Below are 7,500 nucleotides of genomic sequence, written 5' to 3'. Positions count from 1 at the left end.
ATTTTCTATATATTTAGTATTAGTAGGGAGAAAAGCATTATTCGGTGTAGCAATCAGATCCTCTCTGTACCAGGTGCAATTCCTACAGTCTTTCACTTGAATACCACTTATTAGTCTATTTTCATATAAAGAGAAATTACGATTCTTGTCAAATTTCTTTTTTATCTCATAACGTCCTATTAATATTATTCCCAGTATTTTGGAAAGAGGACACCTGGGCTTTCAGTGTGTGTGTATGTATATATATATATATATATATATATATATATATATATATATATATATATATATATATATATATATATATATATATATATATATATATATATATATATATATATATACATACATACATATAATATATTATATGTATACATATATAATATATTTTGTTTATGTATATATATATATTTATATATATATATATATATATATATATATATATATATATATATATATATTTATATATATATATATAGTGAATAACTTCTTTTATCTACATTTTGTTCCCTTTTGCTCTTCACATTCCGCACGATAATTCCTATTCTTCCTGAAACCTTTCTTTTCCCGATAAGTAAATCCAACGAAAATTGAAGTTAGGCGCCTTGAAGGAGGAAGTTCCTCCTGGCCTGCTTTGTCTGATTACAACAAAGAAGTGATCTATTCTCCCCTTCGCTCTGGAGAGTCTAATTAGGATGGGATGAATGAATGAATGAGCGACTGGTGTTTCATAGGGCGAAGCAGGAGGGAAAATGATATCGGAAGATATATTACACCTCCCCTGTGCATAGCCTGGATGCGTCCTTAAAAAGGTCTGGGGCCGGTGACTGGAGCTTCATAATTGAGTCCAATCTCTGAAAACGGTCACTGGTTCCTGATAATTGACTTAAATCACATCCTTGTGCCTTGGGTGTTTGTCTCTGCTTTTGTTTTAAACGGAGGTGTGTTTATCTTTCATCCGTATATTATTCTCTCAACGCAGCACTCGGCTGCAAAATATTTCAAAACGAATTCCTAGGATGCGCAAGATATTGGGAATGACAAAGCCTTATCTCACTGGAGAAGCGAGTGAACATTCGTTGCCAGGGGGCCAAAAATTGAATAGAAGTTCGCATTTATGAAGGAATTTTCTGTAACAATCAGAACTACATAAGACCAGATTTCTTTTATACGTTGTGGACTTTTTTTTTTTTTTACAAATGAATGAAATGAGAACGAAAAATTCATGCCTCGATAGTAATCATCAAAGAATCAATTTGAATTAAGATTAGTTCCTCCTGTTTTTTATCCGACAGAAAAATGCATGAATGTTCCGCTTTTGAAATAATTTATTGTACGTGTAAACAAGCAAATGCACAAAGGAAATTACGTGTTCAAACGTGTATATACCTGTTCATGAAATACGTTTTAAGGTCGACTTGAACTAGTATCTCATTAGAAAATCTTTATCACAAGGACCAGACCAAAAAGCACACACACCATACATACATACTGTACATACATATATATATATATATATATATATATATATATATATATATATATATATATATATATATATATATTACATTCCTTAGTGTATTTGCTTTTTTATATATATAGATATATATATATATATATATATATATATATATATATATATATATATATATATATATATATATATATATATATACATTATATATATTTATATAAATATGTATATACATATATTATTACCTTCCTTAGTGTATTTGCTTTTATATATATACAGATATATATATATATATATATATATATATATATATATATATATATTATATATACATTATATATATTTATATATATGCATGTATTATATATATATATATATATATATATATATATATATATATATATATATATATATGCTTGTGTATGTAGGCGTAGAGTTCCACATTGTTTCCTATTGCAAAGGATTACTCCAAATAGAACAAGTCATGAATCACTATACTGTGAAAGCCTCTATTCTTGCCTTGTCGAAGAGCAGATCCCAGCGTTGTTTTCCAAGAGTTAAATTCAGATTCCAGAGATGTGAGTATATGTGTGTGTACGTGAGTGTCCGAAAGCTATTCGGAAAAATAAGGAAGAGCGTGTTTTGCTACAGGAGCTTAGACATTCGTTGAACTATAATGATCTGGACCCACCCAAATTTCTTTTGTTTTCCTAGACATTAGTCTATTTCTGTTTAACCTGATGCAAACCACTTGTGTTAGCTTTTCTTAAACAATAATATTCTTAAGTTCCTCGTTGGACGGGTCGATATCGTTCTCGGTAGCACTTTGCTGGGCCTGCGTTCGATTCTCCGACCGGCCAATGAAGAATTAGAGGAATTTATTTCTGGTGATAGAAATTCATTTCTCGCTATAACGTGGTTCGGATTCCACAATAAGCTGTAGGTCCCGTTGCTAGGTAACCAGTTGGTTCTTAGCCACGTAAAATAGGTCTAATCCTTCGGGCCAGCCCTCTCTAGGAGAGCTGTTAATCAGCTCAGTGCTCTGGTTAAACTAAGGTATACTTAACTTAACTTAACTTCCGACTAAGATGTCTTATTAATGCAACTTTCTGTTTGTATTTTGTACATTTATGCAAGTTCCAAATTCACCCAGGAAGGATCATAGGTGTGAGAAACACAATAGAAGGGAAGTTCTTGAAAAGACCTCATATAAAAATGAAGAAGATGAAGAAAAATAATATTGTCATTGCAAAATTAGAACATAATTAGAGTTGCTGAAAAGCTGCGATTCCAAAGGAATGAAAATTTCATGTAAATGAATTACCTCCCGTCCTCCGAACAGCTAGTAATTTATAATATGAAGACTACTACAGTATTCTTTAATCTGCGCATAAGATGTAGGATTCTCATATAAGAAATCCATCGGGAATAAGACTACAAACTATTGTATCTATAATATTTACTGTGAAATATTCCATGAAAATATCCAATCATTTTCGAGAAGTTATTCCGTAATTTTCCAAAGACAGGCCAGTTTCCAGTGTTTTAGCGTAAAATCTTCTCTAAAATGATGTATTTTACATAGCTTTTTTTTTTTTTAAGGCAACGACGAAAAGCATGGCTTTCAAGAAAGAGCAACATCTTGCCTCTTAAGTACAGAATATCGATGAAACCTTTCTTCAACGACAAGCGTGCATATAGTGCATGAAACCCTAAGGACAGCTGTCAAGGGAAACTGTTAGGTCTTGGACGAGCTAAATAATTATTCACAATAAAAGCGATACACACACACACACACACACACACACACACACACACATATATATATATATATATATATATATATATATATATATATATATAAATAAATATACGTATATATATATATATATATATATATATATATATATATATATATATATATATATATATATATATATATATATATATATATATATATATATATATATATATATATATATATATATATATAAAATATATATATATATATATATATATATATATATATATATATATATATATATATATATATATATATATATATATATATATATATATACATATTACATATTTGTGAATAACGGATATTTGTGCAATGACAGCTATGGATTTGCTTATCAGCTAAAGCCTTCTACCGACGCTTTTCTTGAAGAAGCTTCAGGGAGAAACTCGACGCGGTAATGGTTACTCCTTAGGCGACTCCGGAATGTACGTTTGAAAACAAATAATTCTGACATGGAATAAATATATCGACGAGACACATGGCCATGAAAGGATCAACAGCAAGTTATCCTTCACTGTAAGTACTCTACGGCGTGTTAAGGATGAGAAGGGCAGCATCTAGACGCTATCTTAGGAATACGTCAATTGTGGTATGTGAAAACCACAGAATATACTGCTCCATCTCCATCCTCCCCATTTCTCCATATTGGAAACAGGTATCAAGAATGAAATGGGTAAAGGCTGTTTGGCCATGGTCAAAGGATCGTGTCTTTCCGGTCTGTTCAGATGGAGCAACGCTTACCTGAACAGTCTTTTTCACTTCAATCCGAGAAGCATTGGTTCAGAAAATGTCTGTTCCAACGACTGAAATATTATTTCCTTTAGTTTAGCTTTACTTTCATGTTTGGATTTGTATGCAGTGGTTGTAAAATGCTCTATTTGTAAAGTTTCGCGTATGTAGTTAGTTACATATACTTCATTTTAACTTATATCACAAAACATCGCTGGAAAATCATATTGTAGTTTCGTAGTGCTTGGAAAGTTCAATAAACTTTTGTCTGTCTATCTATCTATCTATCTATCTATCTATCTATCTATCTGTCTACCTAATTATCGATCTATCTGTCCATCTGAGTGTCATACACAAGAAAGTCATACACGAGTAAACATCTTATCCTAGGTCATAGACTAAGGTTTCAGGTCCAGAATTACCAAGCTAGCAAAAAAATGAAGAAGTCCATAAGTTGATTTCGAGGAAACATCTAGATTCTTGGGATTATTCATCGTAAGAACTGCACTAAAGTCAATCAATTAATCATTAAAAACGTTTCCAGATGCAATGAAATTAAATAAGCAGCAGAAGATAAAAACTTTTACGTGCAGGGGATCACAATAAAATTATTAGAATCTCACATCGATATCATTCCAGTATTGTATGTTTCTTTAGCTTTGCACATCTCTCTCTCTCTCTCTCTCTCTCTCTCTCTCTCTCTCTCTCTCTCTCTCTCTCTCTGTCAGTTAATTGAACTATGAGTACAAGCACCCACTTTTGATCTCCGTCCCAACCGACATTTTTGCCTGCTAATCTAAATCAACGCTGCGTCACACGAACGACATTTTCTCGTAATTCATTAGTTGGAACCTTGTTTTTTACAAACTGAGCAAAATGAAATATACTTATGATCATAGTGAGGAAGGTTTAAATCTTTTTGTTAATAAATTTCAAGTGCGAGGAGCATGAATATCTGGCAAATTTGCAATTTTTCAACAATAGAGAATATAATTTGATGAAAACGTCCTAAAAATAATTGAACTAACACATACATATACGTATATATATACATGAGAACGAAAAAAAAATACTTTTATGGATTAAACAGTGGAAGAACAGAAGGGTATTAAGGTTCTGATGACATCATGAACCGCTTTAAACATTTTTGCTCTTATTATGGGATGAGACGAGACACTTTAACCGAAATATATACTCTTCTGGTCTCATTCTGTTTGGTTCTTACGGACGTTTTTGTCTTCACTGTACGCTGAGGTCCCAGTTCTAAAGATATCATTAATTGATAATTATATATATATATATATATATATATATATATATATATATATATATATATATATATATATATATATATATTTATATATATAAATATATATATATATATATATATATATATATGTATATGTGTGTGTGTGTGTGTGTGTATAAAATTCATTCATTTTATGTTTAACATTACATAAATATAGTTTCTGACATGAATATGAGAGTTTATATATCTATCTATTTATATCTATCTATATATTTATCTATCTATATATATATATATATATATATATATATATATATATATATATATAAGATAGATAAATAGATAGTTTTATGCGTGTATGTCTGTGTATTTGTGTATGATTCATGACAGTGAAACTAATTATACATGTTTTGCCCATACATACTGTTGGCTACATTTGAGCGTGCAATATTCGAGGTATATGACGTAATAACATATAGCTATTTGCATTTATAAACTGTAACCCATCACGAATAAAAAATTACAGCGCTTCCTCGCACCCTCTCTCTCTCTCTCTCTCTCTCTCTCTCTCTCTCTCTCTCTCTCTCTCTCTCTCTCTCTCTCTCTCTGTATATACGGTATATATATATATATATATATATATATATATATATATATATATATATATATATATATATATATATATACATATATATATATATATATATACATATATATATATATATACATATATATGTATATATATATATATATATATATATATATATTATATATATATATATATATATATATATAGTATATATAGAGAAAGTTAAAAGAGAGAGAGAGAGAGAGAGAGAGAGAGAACAGGATAAGAAGGGATAGCAACTGCGTGTGTATATTCGGAGCATCAGAGCAACTGGAGATATACTAAATTTATATATCAGAAGCCACTAAGAGCTACAACCTATTTTCACACTGGATATCGATCAGCTTCAGTTTCGACTGATTAGCCCATTTATCTCTAGTCGTTAATATGATCTACTTTCCACATATATAAACTTGAATAGAAATATAGAATAACGTTTGTTTTCTAAGAAAAAAAAAAAAGAAGGGTAAAGGAGTAGTTATTTAAAGTGAAAGTGGAAGTAAAAGGAAAACCTGTTGCAGATAAGACAATGTCCGAGCTCTATTCTAGTTCAAGAAAACTGTGAAACATTCAATCGTCCTGATGAAGCCACAAAACTAAAATGACGTAAATAAATCACAAGTTCCTGAAATTCTGAGTATAATAATACGATGCAGGGAAAATGAACAAATGGTTAAAAACTGACAGAAACAAAGTAATGCAAACGAAAATCAGCACCTCACGATGCATTAAGGACTTACCCTTTTGGGTGCAGCGCCCGGAGAGAACCACGGTGTTGTGGGGGTGGGGAAACGTGTAGCCAAGGGAGAGAGACAGAGAGTGTGTGTGTGTGTGCAACACCTCCGTGTTGGACGCGGCGAGTGCAAGATCTAATACACTTGTTGCCGTTTATGAGTCCTCCACCTTTCGACTCTCCCACGCTCCGCCCACAAAGAGGTCACGCCCCCCTCTGGTCTCGGAGACCAATGGGACCTCGAGGACTTCGTCAAAAGGTCCCCCCTCGAGCGAATTTCACGTGGGAGTGCTGTCGGGGCCACACGAGATCCTAAGAATTGGTCATGTTTCCTGTGGGAAGGAATCGTTTGAGCTTGAGTTATACGATTCTTCTTCTCCCTCGAAAGGGATTAAATTAAAAGACGCGAAGTCTTCTGATGGTTGGCTGTTCCGTATTAGATGAGTTTGCAGATGGCCAGAAATTTACCTTGATATATAAGTCCTTTGATTTTTCTAATTGCGAGTCCTACTTTTATTAACTAAACCTGTCTCTTCAATCAAGATCACCTACTTGTTATTCAGTCTACTGCTGTGAATTTATCATGTTATTCAAATTTTAATTCTATAATACTTTTTTTTTTTTTTTTCTTCCGTCGTCAAAAACAAGCTTTAATCTCCGAAGTTTATTTTGTAAAGTGGGAGAGAAATTCATTTAAACAAAAGAAATTGGGACTTAGAAAGTGGAAGGATTGCCTTCTTAATGTCTAATGGATGGCATATACATATACACACACATATACAGTATATATATGTATATGTGTATATATGTACATATATATTAAACAGAGGGACTAAGGAAGGTAGTGCTAGCTATGGGGGTAGATAATAAAATAACTTGGTTA

General features: G+C 31.6%; 1 protein-coding gene across 1 annotated transcript in view; it reads right to left on the bottom strand.

The window, feature by feature from the left end:
- The window catches only part of LOC136848269 (FMRFamide-related neuropeptides-like), a 146,544-nt gene extending 139,787 nt beyond the window's left edge, over window positions 1–6,757 (bottom strand). Inside the window, exon 1 of the mRNA XM_067120659.1 lies at window positions 6,625–6,757. The gene's annotated coding sequence lies outside the window, so the exon portion shown is untranslated. The remainder of the gene's footprint in view (window positions 1–6,624) is intronic.
- Between the last annotated feature and the right edge of the window lie 743 nt (window positions 6,758–7,500).

Source organism: Macrobrachium rosenbergii, chromosome 2 (genome assembly GCF_040412425.1).
Source record: "Macrobrachium rosenbergii isolate ZJJX-2024 chromosome 2, ASM4041242v1, whole genome shotgun sequence".
Taxonomy (NCBI): domain Eukaryota; kingdom Metazoa; phylum Arthropoda; class Malacostraca; order Decapoda; family Palaemonidae; genus Macrobrachium; species Macrobrachium rosenbergii.
The sequence above is the reverse complement of the archived record's forward strand: the minus strand, read 5'-3'. Positions and strand labels throughout refer to the sequence as shown.